Raw genomic sequence first — 16,485 nt, 5'->3', positions numbered from 1 at the left:
TTTAGAGAGACTAGAAAAGTCACTAGGCAATTATACTCAGAAAAATTTGGAAAAATTTCTTATTTATATTTAGTAGGACTTCCTGTATTTTTCTGTTTTACATCTAAACCCTACACTCCTACACAATGGCTACATAAAAGAATTTTTATAATTTCCACTTACATACAGTCATCCACACCTCTTAATACAAGAAAGTTTTCTACAACACAGCTAACAACACTGTACAGAGCCACTCAAAACCACAGCAGAACCAACACTCCTAACTCAATTGTTCAGGAAATTGACTTTCCTAAAAATTATCCCCAAAAAATAAAAATAAGTAAAAATGAAGGAGCAACCCTGTTCAGAGTGAAGGGAACACACATATAAGTTCCCAGGAGGCACCGGAGACAGGTTCTTCTTTTGTACATGTGCACATTGGTGGAAAAAACTTCTCTGGGTCTTTCAAGCTGTGGTTCAAAAACTTTACACTGGCTGCTATTCCTGTGCCCTGACACAGTCCAGGAAAAGCAGCAGAAGAGTTTTTATTGTGTCACTTTCACTGTTGCCCACAAACAGCACCTGAAACAAAGCTGCTCCCCAGGCAGCACCTGAGATTAAACCTCTTCCAGCAGAGGTCCAGGCCTGGCCTTCCACGGCTGCCTCTCCACGTTCTTCACGCGCCATCTCCCACAAAGGCTGTACCTAGAAGCTGTTTCTATCCTCCTCAAGTGTTCCACTGATATCCTCATTAAGGATTTTAGATAGCCTCTTTAGATAACCACCCCTCTGAATAAACCCTGGTGTTTTCCTTGCCTGTGTGGGTTGGGAAACAACAGATAAATCTGGAGAACTGAGACCAATTCAAAGCTTTATAGGCTGCTACTAAAGGCAAAGGCAGGGTGCCGTAAAGTACTAAGGAAATCCTTCAAGAGCATTTACTTATGTATTTTATACTATTTTAACACATATTTGTAGTTCTAAACAGTTACAGTTAATATTTTGCCTAAATGTGCTTTGACTAAGAAGTCTCTTCAGAATAAAACTAGAATGAAGACCCTATTATCCAAAACCAAAAAGGGTGATACTCTGTTCTTAATTTTGCCATATTGAGTTGCACAATAGTTAAGAACAAAAACAACCAAAACAACTCAAAGTAAAAAAAAAGACAAAACTAAAAAATCACCAAAACCAAACCACCCTGCCTCAGTGAAACCTTATTTCCATTCATCAGAGAATAAAATGTATCTACTACAAAACCTGTTCTCGAGGGAAAGAAAAAGGCATGATTAAAAACAAAATGGCAACTTAATTTCAGTTGTTTCCCTAACTATTGCCCAGAATGAGTCTGAATACAGCCACTGGTGTAAGGCAGTGTGCGCACCATGTATCCATTCACAACCTGCTCAGCTAAACATAGAAGTTTGTAATCCAGTGTTGTGCAGCTTGTCACTAGAAATCTTATAATTACATCCCTGTTTGGATGACTACTGGGTTATTATTGCTCAGCAATAAAGATGAAAGTAGACAATTTATTACTATTTGGCACTGAATGTCAGTCAATTCATCTAAAAAGAACCTATTTAAAAAAGAATAAAAAATGAATAATATCTAAGCTTAGCACACTTCCTGCTTATCCGAAAAGTCTATCTGATTATATTGAGTTAGTCGGCAAGGTGGATTTAAAACAATGTATTTGAACTTCACCAGAATTACGGGATCCCAAAGCAGACCAATAGTTGTGAGACAAAACTGAGCTACCAGAGAACGGCCCAAAGTCTCTTCTCAGTGAGAGTGTGGATTAGGGGAGGCTGTACAGCAGGGAACACGCTCCACGCCGCTGCAGCCGCTCAGCTCAGCCACGCTCAGGGAGGAGAGGGAGAAGTGGGGGCTCTTCGAGGCTGCAGACACAAGCGGGACACAGAGCTGGTCCAGTCTGTGGCTGGAGAGCTGTGACACAGCCAGAGTCATTTCATACAGCACTAAAAGCACTCTGTGCAGGAGCTGCTTTGGGCAGGAAGAAATTAGAAAGATGAGTCACCATCAGTTGGCATGAAGGCTCTGGGATGTGACACCTCCGGCCACAAAGTGGGGACCAGTTGTACTGAGTATCAGCAAAACCTTCTTTTCTGTTGTGGCACAGTAAGTATCACATAAAACTGTTCTTCCTGATAAGGATCTTCTGAATTTGTAAGTAAAGCATAGTTTAAAAATAAATAAATAAATAAAAAGCCTGGGAAAAAAACTTGCCATTTCCATTAAATATTAACCTTCTGAAAGAGCAAGTCAGGACTAAAACATCTCTTATCTTAATTAGTTTAGTAGAAATGAATTTAATTTATATTGTAAAGTTGTATTTTCTATTACAGATCCAGGGCAGGAAAGGGCAAACTTTTTAGAACTATCCATTTATATAAAAGAATATTATTGTTTAAAGGATCAGTCCAATAATTTTTTCGTCTTATCTTTAAGCATGGACTTCATTGGTGCTCCTATGTGCATCTTTTGCCAAAAACATTAAGGATTGAGGGATTAAATTCACAGTAAACTGCAAACAAACACAAAACAGCTTTTCAAACATTGGTATATTGACTTGAGTAGTCTAATAGTGGCTGGAGCTTTGTCTTCATCTAATTTAACCTTCAGTTTAGTTTGACCTCTCAGGCAAGAAAGTCTAGACATTGACCTGGATTGAACTCAACATTTTCCCTTTTCTAGGTTGTTTTAAATAATTTTAAGCACACAATCAGCTAATACAGCTAACACCATTACTTTCTCTAACAGTAAAACTGTTCACAGGAAATTTTCTTTGACAGCAGAAACAAAAATGTCAGTATTTGACAGGAAAATGCCAAAAACATGTCCATGTATGAAAAGTTGATGTATATATATATATATGCACAAAAGAAATAAAACTGTTCTTTAAAAAGGCAAAGAAATGCAACTATTAGTCCCCTCAAATCAATAGCCACTGGCAATCTCTGTGACCTAACAAGAGAAAGCGCCTCTTCAATTCTTTCCTGCAGCTTGGACTTTTAGTGTGAAATATTAAAAGTGAAAATACAGTTCAGTTTAATTACAGGAAAACATTACTAGTGGTGTTCATGTGTTAATTCTCCCCATGCTACACAAGCAGTTGAAATCTAATGGCACAGAAAGACCATTATTTTAATTATCCCTATAAAAAGTAAGCAAGTAGAGGACTAAAATGTTATTGTTTCCTATGAGCACTGTCTTAGTATAAATGGCTTCTTTAAAAAGCAGAATAAAAATTCAAACATGATCTGGACCAAAACTTTTTCTTTAAAAAACATGCTTGTTAATAATTGGATTAAAAATTACTTCTTTCAGTTCTCAGGTGTTGCCAGGACAGTAAGAAACCACAGCTAGAAAAGTTTTCCTCTCAAAATTAATTAAAGCTCAGACCTCACAGCTGGGTTTTTGAATATCATGCAATCTATATGGGTATTTTAATGTAAGACTAGTTTTTATTTATTACTCAGCAACTAGAAACCTCAGCGTGTGGGCCAAGCCAAATTAATCATCAGCCTGGTGACTGACTTGCCAAGGCACAGGAAAATGAGGCTCAAATACATTGTTTGGATATATTTTAAATCTTGACAAAGCATGAAATGTTCCTTATCATTAAGTTGTCATGCCCTTGTAAAAACTGATTTTACCTAGCACTTACATAAACCCCTTAGAAAAGTACCAGTCATTATTCTGTACAGTGGTTCTGTACCAGTGGAATGACAAATACACATCTTAAAGAACCACCTTTCTCAATTCCTCTGAAGTTTGAAGAAAAACTTTTGAGTCCGTACAACTACTGTAAACTATTACACTTACCTAAAGTAACCATACTAACAGGTGATGCTACTCTTTCATTAACTCTGCCCTTGACTGTGGTTTAATTACAACAGATTTTAAGCAGATTTTCCATAAAGCGCCCTGTGAGGATGCTGGATGGCTACAGAGACTTAATGACAGCTTTCATTCTGTATTGTTACAGCAAAGGTTTATATTGTTAAATTGCTAGAAGGCTGCTACTACTAGACTTTACTTCTCTAGGACACATGTATTTTGAATGTCTTTGATCTTACATAATCTTCTAACTACACAACTAAACCTTACAAACAAAGTCTCCTTTAATTCTGTGTTCCTGCATTTTAATTCTGTTATAATACCTGTTTCCTCCACAAAATACAAGATTCTGTAAATTTAAACAAGTACAAGCCAAACATTATATATAAATATTTAAATATTTATGCACTCACATACACATACACACAGACAGTACTTGCCATTACAATCTGAGCATTTTAGAAGGACACAACGCTTAAGCATGAAGTAAAAAAAGCCATAAAAGCACATATTAAGACATCATTACTATTAAATATCCCGAAATTGCTACAAAGAAATGTTTACACGAGCATCCTAACAAGAAGTGTTGAAAAAGGAGTCTGGTTCAAAAGCAGAGAGTTAAGAGCTCAATTCGCACCCATTAGGCATCTTATTTCAGTTTCAGTCTGGGTGTAGGCAGGAGACAAACCAGTCTCTTGTCCAAGTGGCACTCCACGGCAGGTGTAGCAGGGATGCGCTCCGGTGTCAGCACACGCTGCTACATTGTCTGAGCGCTGGATGTGAGACATGCCAGCAATCCCTGCCTCCACAGCCAGCAATTTATTATCGACAGCAATTCCCAAACAGCTCAATCGCAGAGCTACGCGTCAAACACCAAAGCGCTTCTGTGTTTATTACCTTCGCAAACAACAAAATATCACCGTCCCTCAGTGCTTCCCGCAAATCTGCAGCAATGATGCAAAGCAGCATTTTTTTTTAAATTCCCTTTCGGAATACAAATGCCTGCCTTCTATTGCTGCCTCTTCCTGACCGAGACGCACTGTGGACAATAGTTTCTGAATCAGCGATACCTTCCCACACTGTTGCCAAAACACTGAAGAAATAAATAATAACATTGCACTACAATCTCGGAAGAAAGGGGAGGAAAGAAAGTAAATAAAAAAATTTAAACCAGCAGTTTAAAAAAAAAGAAAAACAAAGACAACATTAAAACACCGTGAAAATATAAGAAATACCAGCGGTTAAGGACGAGCACTAATGGGTAGAAAGGCGGCAGTTATTGCAGAGGCACAGAGAATCCTCCTTCCCTGGAACTCATGCAACTAATGACCTCTCCAAGTGCTGAATTCCACGGCTCGGCACGAGCCCGCGCACCGCCGGCTGTAACACACACACACACACACACACACACACACACACACACACACACACACAGAGACAGACAGACACAGACACACAGACACACATCCCAACTTGGCAACTCCGCGAACGCAATTACAGCGGGGGATCCGAGCCGCGGAGCCCCGAGCGCTGCGGCTGTGCCGAGCGCGGCGGAGAGGGGAGGAGAGCCCCGGGCATGTCGGCAAGTAAGAAGTGAAGAGCATTTACCAGCGGCGGCGGCGGCGGCAGCAGCAGCAGGTTGAGCAGCCCGAGCGCCTCTCACGGTCTCTGGGCGATAACTTCGCACCGGTGCGGATTCCTTCAGTGAGGAGGGGACACCCCTTCCTTCCCTGCCCTTCCCCGCCTTCGCTCTGTTCTCGCTGCGCGTCCCGTCCCTCCCGCCACGAGCGGAGCGCCGGGAAGCGGCAGCACCGGGAAGCGGCAGCTCGGGAAAGGAGCTCCGGGAAGCAGCAGCGCCGCAGCCTCGCGCCGCCGCCGGGGAGCGCGGGAGCCGCGGCCGCGGGGGGAGCGCGCGCCGGGCTGAGGGACAGAGCGCGCGCCGGGCGGGAAGGGGCAGCTCTCGCGCGCTCCGCGGCCCCGACGCGCGCGCCCCTCCTCGCGGGTGCCGCGCGCGCCGCAGCCAATCGCCGCGCTCGGCGCGCGGGCGCGCGCTGCGGGGCGCGCGCGGAGCGGGGCGGGCGGGGGGCGGGGGAGCGGGAACGGGGACGGGAACGGGGACGGGGAAGGAAAGGGGAGCGGGGTGGGGAGCGGGGCGGGGAGCGACAGCAGCGCCACCGCCGCCGCCAGCGTGTCCTTCTTCCCTTGACCGTCCCTGCGCACAGTGGGCGGCTGCCCCGGCCGGGCGCTGCCGCAGAGGCGCGGGAGGCGGGGACGCCCCAGGTCCCGGCGCCCCGTGGAGGCGGTGCGGGCCGGGAGCGGTGCGGGCCCGGAGCGGATCGGGTCGGGAGCGGATCGGGCCGGGAGCGGTGCGGGCCGGGAGCGGTGCGGGCCGGGAGCGGATCGGGCCGGGAGCGGTGCGGACCGGGAGCGGATCGGGCCGGGAGCGGTGCGGGCCGGGAGCGGTGCGGGCCGGGTCGGGAGCGGATCCGGTCCCTTCCCGCCGCCGCCGCGCAGCCCGAGGAGCGCGCGGAGGCAACAACAAAATCTGGGCAAGGGAGATAAAAAAAAAAAAAAAAATTGTTAAAAAATCGCTTCCATCTTTTTGCCACGAGTTAAAACCGTTCCAACTGTTGTCACTCCTGCAGAACAGAATTGCTTTAGCCTCAAACATCACATTGTATGTAATGCTACTTCCGAAGTGTGAGCAGAATACTTTTCTATCTTTTCTCTGAAATAATTAAACGTTGACTAATACTGAATCTTTAATTTCTCCCTCCACATTTCCACACATCTGTCAGACCACCAATGACACTAAAAACAGGCGTGTAAAAGCAAAGTAGATCAGGAGACAAGAAAGTGACAAAGTACAAGGCACAAGCTGTAAAACTTTGTACATATTCTTGGCAAGGCCAGGAGGAAAGTAGCAGCCGAAATTAGCCAGGAATCAGAAAGAGCAGTGAAAAGGAGCCTTGCACGTGGGCAATGCACAACAGCAGGGCTAAGAGTGCCACAGAACAATTTCATGACTGTATTCCATATCATAAAAAAATCCAAATCATAGAGAAATGCAGTAAACTGGAGCACATCGGATTCGCTGTAGTTGGGGAAAGTGCACTGTAAATTTCTGATTAGAGAGAAACTACAGCAGAGTTAATTTTCCAACTGCAACTGTAGTTTAGTAACTGTCAACAAAGAGCAAGAGTTTTAAGGGGCAATCCAGAAACCAGCAGGGCAGCATCTCTCAGCTTTTCAAGGTTAATTGAGAAAAGGGGAGAACAGAGCATACTGGTAGAGCTTGGTAAATTGCATGCAATGCTGTCACTTGAGGACTACATCTATTTACAGGAGTGAAGATCCACAGAACCACAACTTCTCCCTGGCCTCATCTCTTTCCATGGCATTTCAGGCATTTCAAGATGTGTCCTTGTCTCTAAAGATGTGGTCAAGATTTTAATGTATGTGTGGTGATGTGTTGTCTCTGCAGAGAAACTTCTGTACAGATATACTGTGACAGTCATTTTACTGGAAATAATATTTCAGCTTGAAAATAAACTAGATTGCAAAAATGAATGCTAGAGTAGTGTTAAAAAGACTGTTGCAGTTAAGTAATGAGTTGTCCCTGTCAGGAAAGAAAGACAGAATTACACTGAGCTTGGAAGCAAATCTTGTCAAACTACATTTTGATGGATGCAGGTGTCAGTGAGAAAGCTAATGGAAAGCCTGTAATAGCAGTCCATAAAGCATTTAACTTGATGCTTATGATGATTAAGCAAATTAACAAAATTCAGAATTCATTGAGCTCATACAATCTAAAGATATTTGGAAATCTTGCCATCAGAGTGGCATACAGAATATTACAAAGCTGCTTAAACAGACCAGTGATTTGAGAGAGATCAAGCAAATGGTTTATTAAATGCCATGCAGCAAGGGTTTGTTGCTGGCCAATTATGATGGATATGGGTTAATGGCACAGACCAATCCAGTTGCCTTGGTAAGGTGGCCTCATTTGTTCGACAGAGCTGGTGAAGTCAAGGTCAGGCATCTAGTGAAAAAGAACACGGATGACATTTCAGGTTGGGAGATTGTTTTCTGGAAGGCAGTTTACAATAAACAGCATTAGTTTGTCCTGGTGAATAACTGAGTACATGCTCCCACTGTTATGGGTTAGTGAAGATGACAGCTGGGAGTGGATGGCAAGAGTATCAAAACAAAAATAACCAGAAGTTACATGTCGAGGCAGTATCAGCAAGACCAATGTGGGAATACTGGCTTTGTGTCCACATTCAGGATTAATGTTAACTATATAAATCCAGAATATCTGAGAGACAGTTAATTTAGGTTTCAGAAGGATAACTGTGTCTTCTCCCTAAAGTGAGTGTCCTAAGAGAAGACAGGGCACCGTGCTCTCTCTTCCTCTTGTTCTCTGTTTAAATTGATCTTGGATTCCTTTAGATGTGGTGGTACAGCTTCAATGGAAGACAGGTTTGTTCCCATCCCTTTAATCTGCAGGTATGGGTATTCTCCAGGGAGTGAATATGCATGAGGCTGCAGAGAATAACCCAAACACCTAATTTCCTGAGTTAGGTCTCTAACTACCAGATCAGTTAGTAAATGGTGACCACAGGCTACTCTTCCTTTTGCACATTTTAAATACATTAGCTCTGTTTAGTTCTTTGGAGGAAAGAATGTGCATGCCTACCTTCAAGAACAAGTCCCAGGCAGTGAATCTGAAGTGAATATAAGTGCATTTCATCAGCTTTTATGAAGGTGCCTGAGGAATGGGACTGCAGCTGTGTCACTGCCCTGTTGGCTGCAACAGCTGCTGCTCCATGGCTGAGCTGCTACAGAGGCACAGCCTGGAGCCTGCATGTTCCCAGCTCCAGTCCTCAATGCCTTCAGGGGCTCTCTCAGAATTGCCTTGTCACTTACAGAGCCTGCTGACATGAGAGCATCTTGTCCACTTTCAGAAGGGCCATGGCTCTCTCTTTTCCCACGTCTTTGAAAAATTGACCTTCAATGTGATTTGAAATGAAAGAAGAAAGGAGGCAACAAGAAAGATTAGCAGTTTACCAGTGGCAACTGCTGAATGCTTGTCCCCTTGCCTTTTAAGCACACGTTTGAATTTTCTAACCTGGAACTGCTGATTTTTCAGTGTGTTCCTATACATCATTATTTCTCTATTAGTATGTAGGTGCTCCACCACACACACTGCTCTAGCTTGATCAAAACAGGCATGATAAAAGGATTTCTGGAAGCTGATGCTACATACATTATACAATGAAGGTGAAATTTTAGGAGTGCAGCTTGTTAGTAATAGGAATATTTTACCTATGAGATGTACATTCTGGTCTTGCTTATACTTAAAATAGGATCTTTCTGAAAGTTACATTGCATCTCAAATGTAAGTTATGGGATCAATGGAGTGGTTACCTGGGGGAAGTTCACTGGCTGGCATCACACAAGAGGTCACTTCAGCCGATAACCATAATTTTTTCCAACTCTGTAAACTGGAAATTGTGAAATGCAATGATCCGTTTTAACAACATAGGACTCTTCAGAATAAAGAGAGAGCTTATCTTCCTGAACAATGCCTCTCAAATGTTTTAATGTGTTGTAAAGAGGATTATTTTAATTAATTGGTACAATTTCCCACATTTATTATATATACTGCAATATCATTAGTCAGGCATGGAACTGCTCCTGATTTAAATGTCCAATTTTCATTCTTACTCCTATGTCTGCAATTACATAGTAAGAAATCATGGGGAAAAAAATACACATGTGAATATCTCTGTGTTCCAAGGAAGTAACCACAGCATGGTATGGGAGAAGTAGCTGTGTATCATGCAGTGAACACCTAGCAGAGAAGGAGTGGCATGATACAGACTTTTAACACACTGGAACTAGCATCTTTGGTAATTAAGTGTGGTGTATGTTTGACATTGCAGTGAGGGAGTTTGTGTCACCTCCTAAATATTGCCAGAAGCTGTGTGTAATGAAGCAAACAAATAGCAAATAAAGGTGTTGGACTTGTACTAATATTTTCAGGTAGTTTCCAGTCTCTTTAATCTCTTTAGCCTTTTTTTTTTTCCACTCTCCTTCCCTTTTTCCATTACAAGCCCATCCACCTTGTAAGAACGATATCCTGTCTTTGAAGTGGTTCAAATGGAAGCACCTAGCAGGTAGAAAGCCACTTGCAATGTGCTTGAACAGCTCTCAACAATGCAAAGCCGTCAACAAGGTTGCAGTTTTGGAAGAAGAAGAGGAAATAAAATGATGGAAAGTCTTTCCACCTGCTCAGTGGAAAGTTAAGAAAATGTGAAGACTTTCATAGATGTGGAACACTGTTGTACTTTGAGGAATTGCTGTCTGCAAATGAGCACGTTCAGTATGTGCAGCCATCCCCAGTGGATGCAAAGCTCACCAGAACGTCACCTGTATGCAGTGGTGTGTGTTCTGTGTGCAAGAAACTCTGAATTTACACACCTGACCTCTTTTTTCCCTATAGCTGACCACATATAGTTGAAAGGAATTTGGAAGAATATGGCTGTCAACCAAGTGTAAAGTGGATTAGTACCAGCTGGAAACAAATGAGTCTTTGTTCATCTGGCTGACCAAGAGGAGAATTCACCAGTCACTGAAAAGAATTTTTGTGTTTAAATTGTCCAGCTTTCAGGAAAAAACACATTGTGGGTGTTAAAATTAGGTGTCACTGTTGAAGAGTTGGAAGGATGCACTGCTTCCACAGTAGTTACTGTGCTAAGAATGCTTATGTGATAATCCTAAACCACTAATACAAATGTTAAACTAAACACATAAATATCAGGGCCATTCTTACTCTGTGCAGCAGGACCCAGCTCTCTTACCTTCTTCTGGTCCACCCAAGTACTGGAGTCATACTGGTTTCTAATGACTTTTTAGATGCCAGCTCCCAAATGCTGAAATCTATATTGTTGTTGCTGTTATAACATACATGGGAGACACAGTTGTTAACTAGTCCTCAGTTTGGTTTTGCAAGCTCCTATCTGAGCATAATTGCAATGTTAATTCTCAGCCATTTTAATGACTCTGACACCACAGAGGATGAACAGTTTCACTTGTATTCCTGATGTAATTACTGAGATGTTGTAGCCATTACATTAAGAAAAACTATTTGCTTTATGCACTTGTCTGTATATAGAAATGCCTTTGCTTTTTGAGAGTGGGAGAAAATACCATCGGGTGATTAGGATAAAAACCATGGAGGTCAGGGGGTGTTCTGGATGGTAACAATGCACTCACTGACAGAGTGAGCCAGGGATAAAATCAACATTTAATTCTGATGTCAGGAGTGGTTTTAGCTCAGCTCTGCAGGAAGTGGTATTGGTGTGGATGAGGTACCCCACAGGCACACACTCTGCATGAGGTGGAATGAGGCTGATTTTAGGTAAATGGCACCACACACAGACAGTTCTAGTACCTAGTCTAAGTGAAAGATCACTTAAATTGGTTTACCCACGAGAAGAGGTAGAATAATATATCTGGAACAATATACAAAGAAAGAAAAAAAAGCAAGTAGGAAGGTGTAAAGGATGAAGTAGCTATTTTACATAAGATTGAAATTACTTGTCAGTCCACGATTTGAAGCCTGCCCCAAAAGCAAAGTTAAGTTTGCAGTCTACTTCAGCAGTGAGCCTGTGAACTGGTACATTCAAATCATCTACTGGAAGGTGCATGTGAAAATGCAAGGAATGATTTGGGACACAATGATGAGAACAAAAAAACCCAAAACAAAATAAAACAAAATCCCAAAACAAAACAAAAACCACAAACAAACAAAAAAACAAACATAAAAAAAACCCCACAAGGCAAAACCAGAAGTGGGCAATACATAAAACAGGATGTCAAGTTTGTGACAGTTTGCCTTCTGAGTGATGCACATCTACCCCTATATGAACTGCCAGTGCAAGCTTCACCAAGAGACTGAGGGAGGAATTGAGGGGGAGGGCAGTGAGAAGTGGAATTACTTGTCTAAAAATACTTTCACAGATCATTGAATATTTTAGCTTTCATAGGCTCACTTACCATTATAAAATAGATTTTTTTTTTCATTTCCTTAGTACACAAGAACTATCAAGAGAATGAAAAATATCAGTTAATAATTAACTAACATACTTATTCAGAATTGGGATAACTTTTTTTTCCAACAGGTAGCATGAGTTTTGTTGTAAAAAGATTGCCCAACATTTTTAATAAAATAATTAAATATTTGAGATGGGTCTTTAAGGAAGCTGTTAGCTAATTTTCCTTTTGCTCTGTTCAACCTTAATTCTGCCCCATATTTCATTGCTCACTTTTCTGTTCTGTGCCTTCTTATGCCTTCTTTTCTTTTAATGCAAAGTATTTCCTTGAAAAGAGGTTCCATACAAGCACACAAAAGTATTCAGCTGCTTAATTTATCTTCTGTCAAAATCCAACAACTCCATTCAGGATCAGAGTCCTTTTTTTGCTACTGACTAAAGAGGATGACACAGTCCTCTCTCTGTGAAGGTCGTGGTTTAAGTGTCTGATTTCCTGAATACTGTATGAAAGAAGGATGATGAACTTAGCTGTTATCAGCTACTTCGTGTGAGGAAAGGTGCAAGATAAAGAGGAACTTTTCAAGCCTGATCTCCTTTCATTATCAGTTGTGTTAAACTGCACTGAGAACTCCCTGAGAAGCCCAATATTTAATGCATTGGCTAGAGCAGCACTGGGCAATAGATTTATAAAGTGATATGGTAGACACAGTTTACTTGCTGTAAATATGTATAATGCAAAGAAACATGTCCATTTATCACTTCTACCAGTATGAACTCCTGCAGTGCAAAAAGAAATTAAGGCAGCCATAGAAGAATGGGAAGTTTGGGGAGGAAATATGTTTTCAGGGATGTATAAACTACAACGTCTGTTTTAAGGTTACAAAAAGACCAATAATCACAAATGAAATGCCTAAATGCTAAAACATGTTTTTTAAACTGTAGATAAATAGGAAAGAATAAACCAAAGCTGCAATGAAGGTTTTATTTTGTCCAGATGTTTTATAAAATTGAAATTTAAAGTGCTGAAAAAGGGAAGAGAATGCAAGTTATCCAAGGAATAAAGAGAATATTTACTCCACAAGATTAATTTAATGTGTGTTTTCTTTTCTGTTGTTTTCATATTTTAATACATATATCTCATTTTAAATGTGTCATGTTTGCCATATAAAATCTGCCAACTTAGTGATCTACAATTTCCTTCTAGATTTAATGTCACTTCACTGTAATTTTGCTGTATTTTCAAACAGTTTCGTTTTCTGTGCTCATTAAAGCCATCATTTCTTTGCCCCAAAGGAATTTGTAAATGCTGATTAACACACTCTAACACTAAGACTTGCTAAGCAAGTTATTTTATTCTTCCCATTCTCTTCCAAAAGCATGCAAGTATACCTCAGTTATTTAAAATACTTGTCTCAGTGCTCTCACATTATTCAGTGTAAAATGTGAGAATGGCAGAAGTTTCACACTGATACACTTTTGCAGAACTGACATTTGTGAAACTGTATTATTATATGTTCTCTGCATTCTCCTGTCCTGTTAGAGTTAAAAAGGTGCAGGGGACCCTTTGTACTATTCCTGTCATAAGCTATTCCCAGGCTAATTTCTGATTTCATGAAAAAAAAGAAGGTGTAAGCTGAGACTGTCAGATCCTCAATGAGAGCATATACATGGGATATAAAGGTACCTCAAAAAGAGAACTTAAAATTCTTTCACTGTCTCCTGAGGAACCTGAAACTTATTTTACTAATACCAATATTACATTTTTCCTAATTGTCACTATTGAAACAGTAAACTGAAATAGAAACTCTGAAATATAATATATTCAGTATAAAAACATGTACAAAATAAAATTAAATATAGAAAATCAAATGCAGTCTTTACATTGTTAATAAGATTCTGGAACTGGAATTCACTCATCCTTGAGTTCATTATACACAATTTATCCTGAGAATGCTGCAGTCTCTCAGGTCTGATGACCTGTTTCACTTACAGAAAAACTGACTTTTCCAGTGTTCCAAATAAATATGACTCTAAATATAATTAAGAATATGTGGCTGTTATGTAAGAAGACACAATCCATACTAATTCATTCATGTTCAAATTCAAACACATGTCTGACAATGGGCCACACAAAACTCGGTGTCTTTCCATGACACCGATTGTTACTCCTGGCATAATTAAGCTTGCCTCTGGCAATTAATCACCTTGACTGCCAACAAATAGTGTATTTATCTTCATTAGCTTCCTGCATGGGAGCCTTTCCTTTATGCTGTGGAACAGGATCTCCAAACACCCCTTTGGCTGCTGAAGGGATGTGGATTTCATGGAAGGGACATGGATTTCCTGCAGGGACGTGTATTCCATGAAAGGGATGTGTATTTCATGGGAGGGACATGGATTCCATGGAAGGGATGTGTATTCCATGGAAGGGACATGTATTCTGTGGAAGGGATGTTTATTCCATGGCAGGGATATTTATTCTATAGCAGGGATGTGTATTCCATAGCAGGGATGTGTATTCCATGTCAGGGATGTGTATTCCATGGCTGGGATGTTTATTCCATAGCAGGGATGTATATTCCATGGCAGGGACATGTATTCCATGGCAGGGATGTGTATTCCATGGCAGGGATGTGTATTCCATGGCAGGGACGTGTATTCCATGGCAGGGATGTGTATTCCATGGCAGGGATGTGTATTCCATGGCAGGGATGTGTATTCCATGGAAGGGATGTGTATTCCATGGCAGGGATGTGTATTCCATGGCAGGGATGTGTATTCCATGGCTGGGATGTGTATTCCATGGCAGGGACGTGTATTCCATGTCAGGGATGTGTATTCCATAGCAGGGACGTGTATTCCATGTCAGGGATGTGTATTCCATGGCAGGGATGTGTATTCCATAGCAGGGATGTGTATTCCATGGCTGGGATGTGCATTCCATGGCAGGGATGTGTATTTCATGTCAGGGATGTGTATTCCATGGCAGGGATGTGTATTCCATGGCAGGGATGTGTATTCCATGGCAGGGATGTGTATTCCATGGCAGGGATGTGTATTTCATGGCAAGGACATGTATTCTATGGCAGGGATGTGTATTCCATGGCAGGGATGTGTATTCCATAGCAGGGATGTGTATTTCATGGCTGGGATGTGTATTCCATGGCAGGGGTGTGTATTCCATGGCAGGGATGTGTATTCCATGGCAGGGGTGTGTATTCCATGGCAGGGATGTGTATTCCATGGCTGGGATGTGTATTCCATGGCAGGGATGTGTATTCCATGGCAGGGATGTGTATTCCATGGCTGGGATGTGTATTCCATGGCAGGGATGTGTATTCCATGGAAGGGATGTGTATTCCATGGCAGGGATGTGTATTTCATGGCTGGGATGTGTATTCCATGGCAGGGATGTGTATTCCATGGCTGGGATGTGTATTCCATGGCAGGGATGTGTATTTCATGGCTGGGATGTGTATTCCATGGCAGGGATGTGTATTCCATGGCTGGGATGTGCATTCCATGGCAGGGATGTGTATTTCATGTCAGGGATGTGTATTTCATGGCAAGGACATGTATTCTATGGCAGGGATGTGTATTCCATAGCAGGGATGTGTATTCCATGGCTGGGATGTGTATTCCATGGCAGGGATGTGTATTCCATGGCTGGGATGTGTATTCCATGGCAGGGATGTGTATTCCATGGAAGGGATGTATATTCCATGGAAGGGATGTATATTCCATGGCTGGGATGTGTATTCCATGGCTGGGATGTGTATTCCATGGCTGGGATGTGTATTCCATGGAAGGGATGTGTATTCCATGGCAGGGATGTGTATTCCATAGCAGGGATGTGTATTCCATAGCAGGGATGTGTATTCCATAGCAGGGATGTGTATTCCATGGCAGGGATGTGTATTCCATGGCTGGGATGTGTATTCCATGGCAGGGGTGTGTATTCCATGGAAGGGATGTGTATTCCATGGCTGGGATGTGTATTCCATGGCTGGGATGTGTATTCCATGGCAGGGATGTGTATTCCATGGAAGGGATGTGTATTCCATGGCTGGGATGTGTATTCCATGGCAGGGATGTGTATTCCATGGCTGGGATGTGTATTCCATGGCAGGGGTGTGTATTCCATGGAAGGGATGTGTATTCCATGGCAGGGATGTGTATTCCATGGCTGGGATGTGTATTCCATGGCAGGGATGTGTATTCCATGGAAGGGATGTGTATTCCATGGCTGGGATGTGTATTCCATGGCTGGGATTTGTATTCCATGGCAGGGATGTGTATTCCATGGCAGGGGTGTGTATTCCATGGAAGGGATGTGTATTCCATGGCAGGGGTGTGTATTCCATGGAAGGGATGCAGGTTTGGAGCAGGACTGCCCCTTGGGGAGGGGGCCAAAGGCAGCCCCAGCTCTGCAGGGCTGGGCTGGCACTCTGTGCATTACGTGTGACTCCACAGCCATAGGAAACCCAAGTCTGTTTAAGACTATGATTTTGCATTTTCAGCCTCCTCATATATTTTAATGAAAGACAAACAGAATCATGGACAGTGCAAATTATTTTTCTCA

General features: G+C 42.1%; 1 protein-coding gene across 3 annotated transcripts in view; it reads right to left on the bottom strand.

Moving 5' to 3' along the window:
- TENM2 (teneurin transmembrane protein 2) overlaps window positions 1-5,665 on the bottom strand; it is a 619,855-nt gene extending 614,190 nt beyond the window's left edge. For all 3 annotated transcript variants that reach the window (XM_088063463.1, XM_088063464.1, XM_088063465.1), the window contains exon 1: window positions 5,452-5,665. The gene's annotated coding sequence lies outside the window, so the exon portion shown is untranslated. The remainder of the gene's footprint in view (window positions 1-5,451) is intronic.
- Between the last annotated feature and the right edge of the window lie 10,820 nt (window positions 5,666-16,485).

This window comes from Pseudopodoces humilis, chromosome 17, assembly GCF_049639895.1.
Source record: "Pseudopodoces humilis isolate 2021_Gansu_Grassland_sample_001 chromosome 17, ASM4963989v1, whole genome shotgun sequence".
NCBI classification, from domain to species: domain Eukaryota; kingdom Metazoa; phylum Chordata; class Aves; order Passeriformes; family Paridae; genus Pseudopodoces; species Pseudopodoces humilis.
The sequence above is the reverse complement of the archived record's forward strand: the minus strand, read 5'-3'. Positions and strand labels throughout refer to the sequence as shown.